Here is a 16,161-nt window from a genome sequence, read left to right on the forward strand (position 1 = left end):
TAAGTCGGTTTGAGTACAGAAACTGCAATCAAATGTAAAATAAAACTGCACTTTATAAATAAAATATACATTACAAATATAGTTACTGAGTCAAGAATGAGTGAATTTTCTGTCGTTTGTTGTTTAGTGTTTGTTATAGAGATGGCAGCAGGAATATTAGTGCTGTCACTTTAAGAGCTGCACAGATAACAGCACATTTCTGTCAGTGTCAGTTCTTCAGAGTTACTGTACTCTATTCAGTCTCTGTATATGAAGTGTGAGCTTCACCTCATTTCTGAAACTTCTGTGGCCTGTTGCACAAATCTGGTTTCAGTCCAGGTAAGTTTGAGATAAGTTTGATATATTTAAATAAAAAAAAGTTTGGCATGTAAATTCTTAGGCATACTGTATATCTTTGATTGACATGCATTGATCTAGTCAGATATTTTCATTCAGTTGTCTTCTCAATCTTTCACTGCAGCAGCAGTGTTTATTCCTGCTTTGTAAATGTGTTTAATTTCATGATATTTTTCATAATCTCTTAATCTTCAGAAGAGATGTGAATTGAGTGGCTCTCTCATGAGAAGTGAATCGTGTGATTGGGTGTTTTCCGCACGTGTCACACTTTCAGGTTCATGCACTTCAGAGTTAATCTCAAACTCTGGATCAAACCTGAGTTCACAGAGAAAGTTTATACCAGCGTTGTGAGCCACTGAACCTGATCTAAACCAGGTTGGATTTGTCTGAATTTGTCAAATCAGAGTTTGTTCAGCTAGCTTCATGCAACAGGCCACTGAAGTGAATCGCTTTAAACAAACCTGCAAAAAGACGAGCTGCAGCTCCATGTGCAACCGCACACACAACAGCAGGAAACGCACCAGTAGTGGTCTTTTTTTTTTTTTTTTTTTTTTTTTTTTTTTTTTTTTTTTTGTCATGAGAGGTACGGTGGTTTTCCCTCTGTCTCATACTCACACCTCCCAGACAACACACCATAAGCAAAACCACACTGACTACAATAATATCTACATGAGCATTCTGAAAGACTGTTTAACATGTAAATTTAGAAAGACTTTAACAGCCAATGACATTTACAGACTGACTTTCTACTGTTTAGTGTCAATCAACATCTAATTCAGTCAGTTTAGATCTACATATAGCTTTAGATGTTATGAATATAGTCCCTGAGCACAGGTTTGATCAGCTGGCAGTATCAGTATCAGAAAAAAGAAAAAGTGCTATTAAAGCTGCAAGCAGCGATGAAAGGGCCCTCGCACCCGACTCACCCCACCCGTTGGCCTTAGGAAAACAGTGAACAGTGGGCGACATGCATTTAAGTGAGTAAACACAGGAGAATTATAGTCATTTCAAAGTGCCACACTTCCTGCTGCCAATAGATGGCGCTTAACTAAATATTGCCATGCAGATGTGTTCAGGTCAGGACTCTAATAAAGCGTGAAGTTTGGGGCAGATTGGACATTGTATGTTCAAGTTACAACAACCTCCTGTTTCATGGCAAAACATTGAACTTTGTCAGGCCGCCACGAACACGCAATTTAACATCGCAAAAGCCTTTAAAATTCGACTGACCAAAATATGATGATGTCTGATTAAAGCTCTAGGAAAAGTTAGTTCACCCAAAAATGAAAATAATGTCATTAATTATGCACCCTCATGTTGTTCCACACCTGTAAGACCTTCGTTCATCTTCAGAACACAAATTAAGATGTTTTTGATGAAATCCGATGGCTCAGTGAGGCCTGAGCAATGACATTTCCTCTCTCAAGATCCATTAATGTACTAAAACATATTTAAATCACAAAATAACGACTTATATAGTGATGGCCGATTTCAAAACACTGCTTCAGGAAGCTTCGGAGCGTTATGAATCTTTTGTGTCGAATCAGTGAATTAGAGCTCCAAAGTCACATGATTTCAGCCGTTTGACACGCGATCCGAATCATGATTCGACACAAGATCCATAACGCTCTGAAGCTTCCTGAAGCAGTGTTTTGAAATCGGCCATCACTATATAAGTCGTTATTTTGTTTTTTTGGCGCACCAAAAATATTCTCGTCACTTTATAATATTAATATTGAACCACTGTACTCACATGACCTCATTTAAATATGTTTTTAGTACATTAATGGATCTTGAGAGAGGAAATGTCATTGCTGGCTATGCAGGCCTCACTGAGCCATCGGATTTCATCAAAAATATCTTAATTTGTGTTCTGAAGATGAATGAAGGTCTTACGGGTGTGAAACGACATGAGGGTGAGTAATTAATGACAGAATTTTCATTTTTGGGTGAACTAACCCTTTAAGTACATTTGAAAATGGCAAAATCTGCACCAATTTTGTTAAGAAAATTCAAATGATCTAATTTCGTACTTTTTTGTACGATGTGTCTACCGAATTTCATATTTGTGCGTGAAACATTGCGCATGGGGCACACCTAATTCTAATTTGACACACCTAATTCTGAGACCCATATCAGACATAAATTTTCAACACTTCTGAAGAAGTTGCATGAGATTTCGAGCACATTCAGGCCCTCAATGTGGTTCATTTCAGAGAAGAAGAATTATTGAGCATTTACAATAGGGTCCTTAAACCATCTGTGGTCAGGCCTTACATATTACTACACCACTAGAAACGATCCTCTGGACAGAAGGGGCCTCCCCTTGTGCTCTAAAAGAGCTCCACCATCACACCACACACACATTAAGGTCAGAAATTAACGAACTTGGGGCAAAAATGCCACAGAAATAAATAAAATGCAACATTTGTTGCTCTATATGTCATGTGCGTGCCAGTGGATTCTCTCTCTGCCTCGTCTCTCAGTATTGTTACACTGTATGAGTTCTTGTTTGTAATGTTTATAATAACCTAAAGAGTGCTGATTCATCATCTTCAATATATACTGAAATATAAAGAAAACATGAATCAGCTGATCATCAGAGCTGCAGTATATGATCTCAAAACATTATCTTACATTTAATTCAATATAGGGGTGGGGGTTTCCCAGACAGGGTTTAAATTAAGCCAGGATAGGCCTTAATCTAGAATAGTTAATGTAGTTTCAGACATCACATCATTTCTTCTGATGTTCATGATCTCAGCTCATGCTTCAGATCAACACTTCACAGATCTGTGTGGATCAACAGAGACTGAATGAAGAAACATCTGATTATCTTCAGTTTAATTATAGACAGATCAAACATCCACATACAACAATACAGCTCAGCGAGGAAAAAAATAAAGATAACTTGTTGCTAGCTGCTGTGTATGCATAAGGTTTAATTTACACTGAACAAAATTACTAATGCAACACTTTTATTTTTGCCCCCATTTTTCATGAGCTGAACTCAAAGATCTATGTACACAAAAGTCTCTCCAATATTGTTCACAAATCTGTCTAAATCTGTGTTAGTGAGCACTTCTCCATTGCCGAGATAATCCATCACCTCACAGGTGTGGCAGATCAAGATGCTGATCAGACAGCATGATTATTGCACAGGTGTGCCTTAGGCTGGACACAATAAAAGGCCACTATAAAATCAGTTCATCACACAGCACAATGCCACAGATGTCGTGCAGTTGGCATGCTGACTGCAGGAATGTCCACCAGAGCTGTTGCCCGTGAATTCAATGTTTCTCTACCATAAGCCATCTCCAAAGGCGTTTCAGAGAATTTGGCAGTACATCCAACCGGCCTCACAGCTGCAGACCATGTGTAACTACACCAGCCCAGGACCTCCACATCCAGCATCTTCACCTCCTCATCTTCAAGATCATCTGAGACCAGCACTCGGACAGCTGCTGCAACAATCGGTTTGCAGAACCAAAGAATTTCTGCACAAACTGTCAGAAACCGTCTCAGGGAAGCTATTCTGCATGCTTATTGCTCGTCGCCCGGGGTCTTGACCTGACTTCAGTTCATCAACGTAATCCAATTGAGTGGGCAAATGCTCACATTCGATTGGAGAGATGTTCTCTTCACGGATGAATCCCGGGTTTCACTGTACAGGGCAGACGGCAGATAGCGTGTATGGCGTCGTGTGGGTGAGCAGTTTGCTGATGTCAGCGTTGTGGATCGAGTGGCCCATGGTGTGATGGGGTTATGGTAAGGGCAGGTGTATGTTATGGACAACAAACACGTGCATTTTATTGATGGCATTTTGAATGCACAGAGATACTGTGACGAGATCCTGAGGCCCATTGTTGAGCCGTTCATCACGAGCATCACCTCATGTTGCAGCATGATAATGCACGGACACATGTTGCAAAGATCTGTACACAATTCCTGGAAGCTGAAAACATTGCAGTTCTTGCATGGCCAGCATACTCACCGGACATGTCACCCACTGAGCATGTTTGGGATGCTCTGGATCGGCGTATACTACAGTGTGTTCCAGTTCCTGCCAATATCCAGCAACTTCACACAGCCATTGAAGAGGAGCGGAGCAACATTCCACTCGATGCCACAATGTGCAGCTTTTGGTTTTAATTTTCAGTCGATGGACAACAAGAGAAGCTTCACTGCTTTACTAGAGATAAGAGGGGGAAAGAATTTTCAATTTGAGCCAAAATTAGTGAGGATGAAAACATTGAAGACTTGCAGTGGCTATTCGAACTACTGTTGTATGATTGACGTGTTAAAATCATCTGATCACCTGTAGGGGAGAGTGGGGTGATTTGTGCCAAGGGGGAAGTAGTTCCACCAATTGTTTCTGGAAAACCATAGAAGAAATTGGTCATGTGACCACATAATTTTGAAAAGCCATCCGTTTTACTCATCCTCCAAAGAAGAGAGACACATGGCATGAGATGAAAGCACATTTTAGCTAAAAAACCTGTTTTTTCCCTTTCAAAGTAAAATTTCTATGATCAAGGTTTTTTGATTGTAGTGTCTGAACAATTATAGACAAGTTTGAAAACATGTCACACATGTTTTAGTGCTTTAGCACGCTACACAATGAGTCTATACAGTTAGCATGATGTTAGCTCTTAACTGCTGGATCATGCTAGTTTTTCAAACTTGTGGGTCCGGGGTGATTTGTGCAAGAGGGCCAGTGGCACAACTCACCCCCACGTATGATTATTTTCAACATATTATTAATTTGTAATTGTACATTGTACTCTTACATTTTAGCAGTTAATCTATGTGACATTCTTGATTTTAGACCAAAACCCATCATGCCACACACTTATAAAACGCACTTTCTGAAGATGAAAAGCATGAAATGGTCCAATGTTGTGCAAAAGGCATGAAAACAACTAATATTGTGTGAAAACTGAATGGAGATTATCGAATTATCATAAGATTTGTGAGTGATTTCGAGCACAGCAGAACTCGGTCAGATAAAGGCTTATTAATAAAAGTTCCTGTCAAAAAAAATTAATTGTATTAAAAGGGCAGCTATAAAAAAGCCAGTGTTGAGCAGCAAACAGGTATTTTCATCTTCAGAAAGATCTTTCTTCCTCCCCATTTTGCATGAAAACTGTGACTTGCTTAATAATGTGGAACAACCTCTAAGTAGGGTTTCCATAGACCTGGCAAATTATTCTGTCTGAGATTGATACCAGTTATAAGACATGGATAAATAAACAAACAAACATTTTCTTAGAAAAACTAAAATCTGAATGTTTATTCTACTAAAATCTTACTGATATGTCACTTGCATAATAATTTGTAACGTGGCGTATTCTTATGTTATTCTTATAATTGACAGACAGCGTTCTATGTATGTCAACAGGCATCTATTGCCAAAGCCTTTTTGCCTAAAAAGATTCACAAATCTCATATATTGTGTATTTAAGTTTTTTGTGTTTTCCCAAAAACTACAAAATATGACTTAGCCTATTCCAACAGTTTAATAGGGTGACAATATCTAAATAAACCTTAAATGAGTAATTTTGTATTGAATTTGTCTTGATTTAATATAGCATACAGTTCATAACATTAAAATGTTCTGTTTTACTTCAGAAATAACTGGCACAAATTACCCCTACGTATTCTCCCCAACGGCACAACTTACCCCGCACCAGGGGCAAGTTGTGCCACGAGACCACTTTTTTTCCAAAAGCTGTATTTCTGAAACAATTTATTTCAGATCCAAAGTTATTGTTCTCAGGCATGCAACACATCCTGAAATATATGTACATTCTTAAGTTGAAGGCATTACTGCCATGGCCTCACTTTAAAGTCATTTTGAGTAAAAACTGGCACAACTATGCATTACACACACTTAAACATGCTAAGAAGATGCTACTGTTTATGCGATCACAGATATCTCGTGACGTGCATCACAGCACATGCACTTTGAGGCAGTCTGTCTCAATCGTGGGCTAACCCTAACCCCTGAAAAAGACCAAATGTGAAAACATCCTAAAGAGTAAGAAATGCACACTGTTGTGTGGCGGTGTACCCATCGCTCAGCATAGCAGGTACGTAACTGTACTTTGAACACTCACAGATCCCCTGCTTAGGGACGTTTGTCACTCAGTAGCGATCTTACTCATTTTAATACACTCGCCCATCTCTGCATGGGGGTTTCTGGCCACAGAATTTCCCAAATAGCTGCTCTGTCACCTTAAATAAAAATCCGGACCAGAAAAAAAAGGAATGTAAATATTTACTACACCTACATCCTTCTCCTCACAAGTGACTGCTGTGAAATTGAGCCAATTTTACCAATGGTGAGAAGTTTGGGCGTGGCGATGTGTCATATCGTTGAGGTCTTCTCTCCAGATTAGTGAGTTTTATTGGAGGGTGTTTGATTTTAGCTTTTGTCTGCAGGAAAATCAAGCCTTACCATGAACAAGTTTCTCTAAGTCTTGACTATAAAGCATCTAATTCTTACAACATTTTTGACGATCTGCTTGTCATTCTGCAGTGTATTATCACAGTAATTTGTTCATTTGCACATTCATCTGATTTGATAAACATACATATGCACCGGTACTTTTAAAACATAAATCTTTGTTTTATTGTTTATCGCCCATTGATTACTAAAGTGTTATAAACTTAAAATTTCTCATTATACTCATATTTGTCATTAATGTTAATAAAACAAGATGTTAAATAAATGTATACATGGTAAATAAACCTACTGTGTCTGAAAAATATTTAATTTGTATCTCTGTAGTATTTGTTGTATTTGTAAATTTCTTTGGTAATTAGTAATTATGCCCTTTATTGGACACTGTGAAATTTTTGTTCTTGAAGTTTAAGTGTGCTTGGAAAACCGCAACATCACCAAAAAAAAAAAAAAAAGAGAGAGAGAGAGAGACTGAAAGAGAAATTTATATAATGTGTATAGGCATCTGCATCGGTATTGGCAAGTACCAGAAAAAAAGTATCAGTACTCATATTCGGTTCTTAAAAATGGTATCGATGCACCCCTAATTGCAAATGTTAAGTCTATTGTAATCTAAATATAAACATGCCGTTTTTGCAACCCTAGATGATCAAATCTACAATCAGATAACAGAAATGCAGAGAGGTAATGAGAAAAGACCCTGACAGATATGAAGAGTTATGGGAAAGGGATATTAAAAAGAGCAGAAATCAGAAAAGATAAACAAAAGAAAACGCTACTATCTTTGACAAAATCCTTTGTTTTTCTCTACAGTAACCTATTGTTAAGGTTACATCATTAACATTGCGTCCTTACCAACACAAGCTGATGTAACCCGTGCGGCTCGCTTGTGCCCAGCGTGATGTGCGGCTAGCGACACCGGGTATTAAAACTTGGTCTGCGTTGTGTTACGTTGTGTGGATGTAGAAATCAGACACGGGACAGCAGGCAGCCGATTCACTGGATCTTTTTACTGAATCAATAGAGAAAAAAAATAAGCAGCCTCAGTTCGAGTGGCCCTTATAACACTCTCTTCCATCGAATCACAGTTCAAAAGGGCGGAAGAAAACATGAACATAAGAAAAATATATAGAAAACATACCTGAATCAATAGAGAAAAAAAAATAAGCAGCCTCAGTTCGAGTGGCCCTTATAACACTCTATAAAACAAATATGGTGCGCCTCCATTACCATGTGCTTGTTTCACATAAAAGACAGAAATATACCTCAAAGAATGTAAAATAACAAAAATAATCCCAAGGATAAATAAAACAGTACTTTACACATAAGTTTGGGTGGAAATACAAATATAAAAGATATAATTAACATAAGGATTAAATAAAATTAACAGGATGACAAAAGAAACCTACCTCTTCCATCGAATCACAGTTCAAAAGGGAAGAGGAGGAGACAGGACAGGAAATTAGGTCATACTGTGACCACGCAACACTTAAAGGAGCAGCGCACCTTTAGATCAGGTATCATAATATGTACAATAGAACAATTTTGTGTGAATTATAACAATATTTAGCTGTATACTTTGTATACCTGTTACACTCACCCCCAGAATTTACACAAAATTCCAGAGTATAACAAAAACAAGAGCACAGGTCGTGAGAATGACATGGTCTACACTCCAGAAAAAAAACAGTGAAGACTATCAACATGAAAAGTTACCCAACTAAGGGATACAAACATGTAAGAAGTTGGCCAAACCACTACACATGTTGTAGGCATATTAAAGTGCCTTTTACACTTTGAAAAACTCAGACCTTTTGCTTAAACAGTATACACATGAGAACATACAATACATTACACTCAGTAGTATCAAAGAGCAATGCTATACAGATTTAAACATGAATAACAGGAGATATGGACTCCACACCAAGTAAGGTCTCGAGTTGAACCATTGACTCAATCAGCCTACGAACAGGCTTAATTACTCTACCAAGCCTGGTAATGTAACGATTGTCAGGGTTATTGTCAACCTCTGGATCGTACAAATCTGTAGAAACAGGGACAGTAGGTGAAAAAGCACTAGCTACAGTGTCAGGGTCAACAACAGATAAATCGGCTTGTGCTTCAGAAACATCTTGAAAAGAATGAGATGAGACCCAAGAAGCTGTACAATCATCATCACACACAGCCATGTGAGAAATGACAGATAGAGACTCTGCATGTGACAAAGCATTAGTGACAGGTATTGTTGACTCAGTTACATCACATATAGATTGAGAAGGTGAGGAAGAAGGACCATCACCAGCACATTCACCAACAGAAAACTCAAACTCTGTTGTGGGCAAAGGAAGAAAGTTAACTGGCAACAAGAGATTCCGATGTACCACTTTCTCATGACCAGATCTGTCACGGATCTTATAAATGTGCAGGGAAGGTTTGGAAGCGACAACGGAGTACATGGTGGGTTCCCATTTATCTGCAAGCTTCCGTTTACCTCGACAGCCTTTGTTTGCGATGAGAACTTGATCACCAATTGACAGAGGCAATCCCTTGACTCTCTTGTTGTATTGATCAGACTGGTGTTTCTGTTCTGCAGTAGAATTCTTTTGAGCCAGCACCATAGCAGACTGTAGATCACTGACGAGAGATTGAACATAGTCATTGTAATCACAGATTGACTCATCACGAAGCACACTTGAAAACATGAGGTCAACAGGTAATCTCGGCACCCTTCCAAACATCAGGTAAAAAGGGGCAAATCCAGTTGTTTCATGGGCAGTGCAGTTATACACGAATGTCATCGTTTGCACTAACTGTGGCCACTTTTGTTTAGATCTGGGTGGAAGCGATCTCAACATGTTACCTAACGTTCTGTTAAACCTCTCAGTTCCACCATTTCCCATTGGGTGGTATGGGGAAGTTCGTGACTTGTCAACGCCAGCAAGATCAAGGAGCTCTGCTATCAGCTCGCTCTCAAAATTTGCTCCCTGGTCCGAATGGATACGCTGAGGGAAGCCGTAAACACAGAAGAAGCCATCCCAGAGTTTCTTCGCAACACTCTTAGCCGATTGGTTCTGGCATGGAAAAGCGTGAGCTAACTTGGTGAAATGATCCGTGATTACCAAGACATCCACAGATTTATTGTGCTTATCCTCGGCGGACCAGAAATCAAGACAAACGAGCTCCAATGGGGCAGTAGTCTTGATGCTCTCCAAGGGTGCTCTTGCAGCTGGCTCTGGAGTTTTACTCAGGACACAACGGTTACAAGTCTTGACGTAATCACGTACATCACTTTCCATCCCAGGCCAATAAAACCTCTGGCGGGCTAAAGACAGTGTACGTGGCTGGCCCTGGTGACCGGCCAAATCATGAACACCAGAGAGAGCTTGCCGTTTAAGGGATTCAGGAAGGACGAACTGAATTCTCTTATGCTTTGTGAGTGGATCTTTGATGGCTCTGTACAGAATGCCATTGAGCAAAAAGAGTTTGTCCCACTGCCTTAAAATCCTTAATACACGCAAATCCTCATTCACACGCTCGCGCCTGGATGGTCTGCGCTTCCTGCTGACATAGAAAGACACCCGTGAAATAACTGCGTCTTTGTGCTGCTGACACTGCAATTCAGACAATGAAAAAGCATGGGAGACATCTTGACAGGCAGGAATTAAAGAGCTCATGTGATCAGCTAGGGATGTTGCTCTGGATACTGCTCCTAAATCCCAATCACCACAAGATGACAAGATGGACGACACATCCTCAGCAGTCATAGAAACATCCATTTCAGAGCTTTGATCGCGTTCAGTGCCAAGTGTTTGTGGCTGGCACGTGAGATGGAATGCTCTCTGTACAGAATCATCTTCCACACTGTGTACATGCTTCAGCAGCTCGGAGTAAGGCTCGGTCAGAATTCGCTGACTCACCGGCTTGACAAACGGGTCACGACTGAGTGCATCCGCCACAACATTCAACCTTCCAGGGATGTACTTGATCTTAAAGCTGTACGGGGCAAGTTTTGAAACCCAGCGCTGCTCACACGCATCCAGTTTGGGTTTTGTCATGATGTACGTGAGCGGATTATTATCGGTCCATACAGTGAACTCATGGCCTTTAAGCCAATGGCTGAACTTGTCACATACGGACCATTTCAAGGCCAAGAACTCCAGCCTGTGTGCAGGGTAATTGGCTTGGCTGTGGTTCAAAGACTTGCTGGCGAACGCTATAGGACGTGCTTTATCCTCGCCAACAGCAACTTGAGAGAGCACTGCGCCAAGGCCGTTCAACGATGCGTCAGTGCAGAGGATGAAGGGACGCTCAAAGTCAGGGTGGGCCAACACCACGCTCTCGACAAGGGCTCTCTTTAGCTCCTCGAAGGCGACATCACAGTCAGGAGTCCAGTCTTGAGGAGTCAACTCACGGAAAGTGCCATTACTATTACGACGACTCGTGCCTTTCATCAAACACTTTTGACCAGCAGTCAACTTGAACAATGGCTTTGCGATTTGTGAGCAACCAGGGATGAAGCTTTGGTAGTAAAGAACCATGCCCAGAAATGATCTAATTCTTTTTGGTGAAGGTGTGCTGCCATCCTCTTTCATTAGGTCTTTCTTCTGAAAGGCAGCAATGACTGCAACCTTATCTACGTCCACTGAAACTCCTGAACCGCTGATCACATGGCCCAAAAACTTGATGGAACGCCTGAGAAAGTGACACTTTTTTGGAGCCAACTTCAAATTACTAGCTCTCAACCGAGCAAACACCACTTCTAAGCGTTTCAATGCCTCTTCTTCAGAACGGGCGAAAACCAGCAAATCATCGAGATAGCAAAGGAGGCTGGAAAAGTTAAGATCTCCAAATACGCTGAGCATCATGCGCATAAAGGATGCTGGACTGTTACACAGGCCCTGGGGGAGACGGTTATATTCATATAAGCCCATGGGCGTTGTGAATGCTGTGTAATGCCGATCAGATACATGGAGTGGGACGTTATAAAATCCAGATGTTAAGTCCACAGAGCTGAATAGAAGATTGCCACCAAGAGCGGCCAGGCAATCCGCCTGATGGGGCAAAGGATGAGCATCTTTTATAGTCTTTGCATTAAGCCAGCGAAAATCAGTGCAGACTCTTAACGATCCATCCTTCTTCCAAACCATTACCAAGGGAGATGCGTACTCGCTAACTGATTTGCTGATAATGCCTTTTTCTTCCATCTCTGAAAGAACTTCTCGCAACTTATGATAGTGGGCAGGAGGGATTCGGCGGTAGGGCAGACGAAATGGACGTTCATCACATAAATGTATCCTGTGTACGAAGTCTTTCGCCTCTCCACAATCAAGTCGGTCAATGGAGAAAACATCACGATAAGACACAATAACACTTGCCAACTTCTCCTTCCATAAGTCGGAGACTTCACACTCATCGATATTAAGGTCATCCAAGCCGTACTCGTGCAATAACCTAACAGGATTGACAGATGACACGGGCTTGGGGAAAGCTGTATCAGGAACATCATGAGATCTGCATAGATTTTGCGTGACAGCAATATCCTCTACTGCCAAACAAGGAGACACATCAGCCAGCTTAGCATTACGACGAAGAGTTATTGGAGATTGTGTGGGGTTCAAAATCTTCATCGGCACCCATCGATCACCCCACATAGGGCTCACTACGCGTCCCACAAGAACATGACGGGGTGCTGAACGTGAAGAAGTGGGTTCAACGATGACTGTGCTTCCTGGGGAAACATTAACATTAGCAGGAAGTTTTCCCCAGACCAGGTGTTCACTTCTGGGAAGTAAGGTAACTGCTTGACAGAGCTTCACCGTGCCGAGCTTAACAGGCTGGCGAGGACCAGACCAACGAGAAATACAGCTCAAAAGCTCAAGGAACTCTTCAGACTCAGGATTGCGGTTTTCGCATGAAATTACTTCCCAGTATTTCTTTTCGGCTTTCATCTTCTTAAGCACACATTAGATAACGTTACTGCCAATGATGAACTCATCTTTCTGTCCAGGCACTACTAAAGTAGGTACGATGAACTTGAATCCATAGACTTCAATTTCCAGGTCATATGTGCACTTAGGCTGAATAGTAAGACCACCACAGCCCACTAGGACCACGTTACCAGGGACTACTGAAGGTTGCGAAAGAACTCCTTCGGCACGCAACTTGGATTCACTCTCCGTACTCAGGGTGCAAGCCATACTGCCAGAATCTAGCAAACCATTCAGTACAGACTGGCCACTGACAGTCACAGGAGCATAAAACAGTTCACTAGCTCCATCGATTCTCTGAGATCCCACATACAGCACCGTTTTATCAGGTGGCTGCAACTTGCAACTATTTACAAAAATCTCATGTGGGTCTGACTCATCTTTTAGGGGAAGTACATCACTGCCCATGCTGCCCCCTTCCACACATGGGCTATCTAGTTTAACTGAGTGGCAGAAGAATGAGGCTCAAAGCTTGTCTTCTTTGGACAATCACTCTTAAAGTGTCCAGGCTTGAAGCAATTACGGCAAAGCCTCTGCCGCATGCAATGAGAATGTGTAGTGTGCTCTTTAGATCGACATACTTTACATGCTGGGCTCACACTAGGCTTGGGGTCTGATGTTCTGACGTGACATCCAGGATTGGACGAGGAAAGTGAGGCAGTGCAGAGAGACAGAACTTTATCCATCATGCCGACTAACTGTTGCATACTATCGTTAGGCGTAAAAGGGACAGCGTTAGGGTTGAGCTGACCATTCGAACATGGTGACTGACCTGAGGAGGGTTCAGGCTGTTTGGGAGAACTCAATACAGGATCGTCACGGACAGTAACAGTGTCCTGATGGCAGGCGAACACAGGTGAGTAACGTTGGGTTCTAGCAGAAGTTCTTTTCAGGTTCCTGCGGTGACAATCCAGTCGTTCTTGAACCTCAGCAGCACTCCACTGTTCGGCAGGCTTGAACTGAAAAGACAAAGCAAGGCCAGGATCTGGACAGTGAGAGACAAACATCATAACAGCTTCAGCTGCAGGATCCTCAACACACTTGTTGCGTCTACGTAAACACTCATCAGCCACATCGATCGCCTTATTCAGCCGTATCCAGTAGTCCATTGGACTCTCGTCCACCTTAGGAAGAGTGTTGTAGAAGTCAGCCATAGGCATGTTCGAGTAAGTTAACTCGCTGAAATTACGCTTCAGTATATCAAACACTGTGGCGGGGAGTACTGCAGTAGTCTGCCCTGGGAAGCTACGTAAGGACACTTTGACCACGTCCCTTGCTTTTCCGGCCAATCTGCTCAAAATGAGATCAGAAGCAGTTTCATCAGTGCATTTCTTACTGTTCAAATAACTGTACATCATGTCCTCCCATTCGTGCACAGTAAATGAATCACTTCGATCACCTCTAAAGAATGGTGGAGGTGTCACATCATGTTGGACAATCACTTTCAATTTTGACGTATCAGCACCGTCATCTGAATGCTGCACATTTGACTTAGACTGCATTTGGCTGGGTTGTTGTGTTAAATTGAGACTGGCCGAAATGCTTTCGCCAATTTTCTGAGCTAAATCAGAAATAAAACCACCTAAAGACTCTGGAGTAAAAACATTATCAGCGTTTGAGCGTGCAAAAGGTGTGGAACAGGCAGTAGGGCCCACTGAGGTACCAATAGCTGAATCAGATGCATGTACATGGTCAATTTCAGCATTAAAGAATGCCCTTCCCCTCCCAAAACATTGAGGTGGAGTTTCAGACATTTTGTCAGGACGACTATACACAGCCCCACTACCCCTGCCTACTGGAAACATGGCGTTAGGTTTTTGCACAGAGCTAAAGTTATCTTGACTAACAGTGTCCTCAAACATGACTCAACTTGAATAGTAAACACCAAGAGATATGCAGAAAATGGAATCAAAAGCATTAAAGACACAAGTATGCTGAAAAAAAAAATACACTTTGCAGAAACACATGTAATAATGCTCTTTCAAAGCAGTTCAGTGTGACGTCTCACGGAGAGAAAAAAAACTTATGTATGTGACGATCACAAAAACCTCCGTTATTATGAGCGTGCAGCAGCGCGAAGAACAGTTCAGCATACAGTTGCACGGAGAATGAGAAAAAAAAAATGTTCCACGTGACGATAAAACTCCTTTATAATGAGTGTTCAGTTTCACGGAACAGTTCAACAAACATCAAAGTGTATATGCAGCGAATAGTAGTCGATAGAAACAAACCAGTTCTCTACCATACCTCACAAAAAGCAATCGTTCGATTAAAGCCGTCCTACTTGATGTGAGCAGCAGATACAGTGAACTGGTCGAGCACAGGTGATGAGATGAAACGAGCTGCGGCCTCCGCGGTCAGCGAAACACTCCTCCAGCGATTCGGAACAGCACACCCGTCGTCTGTTGAAGCAGCGACTCCGGCGATCGGTGAACAGCCGATCATGCGAAACCCAAAGGTTCACGGCACCACGTGTAACCCGTGCGGCTCGCTTGTGCCCAGCGTGATGTGCGGCTAGCGACACCGGGTATTAAAACTTGGTCTGCGTTGTGTTACGTTGTGTGGATGTAGAAATCAGACACGGGACAGCAGGCAGCCGATTCACTGGATCTTTTTACTGAATCAATAGAGAAAAAAAATAAGCAGCCTCAGTTCGAGTGGCCCTTATAACACTCTCTTCCATCGAATCACAGTTCAAAAGGGCGGAAGAAAACATGAACATAAGAAAAATATATAGAAAACATACCTGAATCAATAGAGAGAAAAAAATAAGCAGCCTCAGTTCGAGTGGCCCTTATAACACTCTATAAAACAAATATGGTGCGCCTCCATTACCATGTGCTTGTTTCACATAAAAGACAGAAATATACCTCAAAGAATGTAAAATAACAAAAATAATCCCAAGGATAAATAAAACAGTACTTTACACATAAGTTTGGGTGGAAATACAAATATAAAAGATATAATTAACATAAGGATTAAATAAAATTAACAGGATGACAAAAGAAACCTACCTCTTCCATCGAATCACAGTTCAAAAGGGAAGAGGAGGAGACAGGACAGGAAATTAGGTCATACTGTGACCACGCAACACTTAAAGGAGCAGCGCACCTTTAGATCAGGTATCATAATATGTACAATAGAACAATTTTGTGTGAATTATAACAATATTTAGCTGTATACTTTGTATACCTGTTACACGGACATCACTGCAGCAATGATTTATTTTAATTATTAATCAGACTCTTGTTTGCAAAAATTATTTTGACCTTTCAGTAGAGATGATTTACACATTAAAAATAATATTTGCCAAAAAAAATAAAATAATATTTTATCTTTGGCGTGTATTAAAACAGTTGATATTTAAGGTTA

This window comes from Megalobrama amblycephala, linkage group LG18, assembly GCF_018812025.1.
Source record: "Megalobrama amblycephala isolate DHTTF-2021 linkage group LG18, ASM1881202v1, whole genome shotgun sequence".
Lineage (NCBI taxonomy): Eukaryota > Metazoa > Chordata > Actinopteri > Cypriniformes > Xenocyprididae > Megalobrama > Megalobrama amblycephala.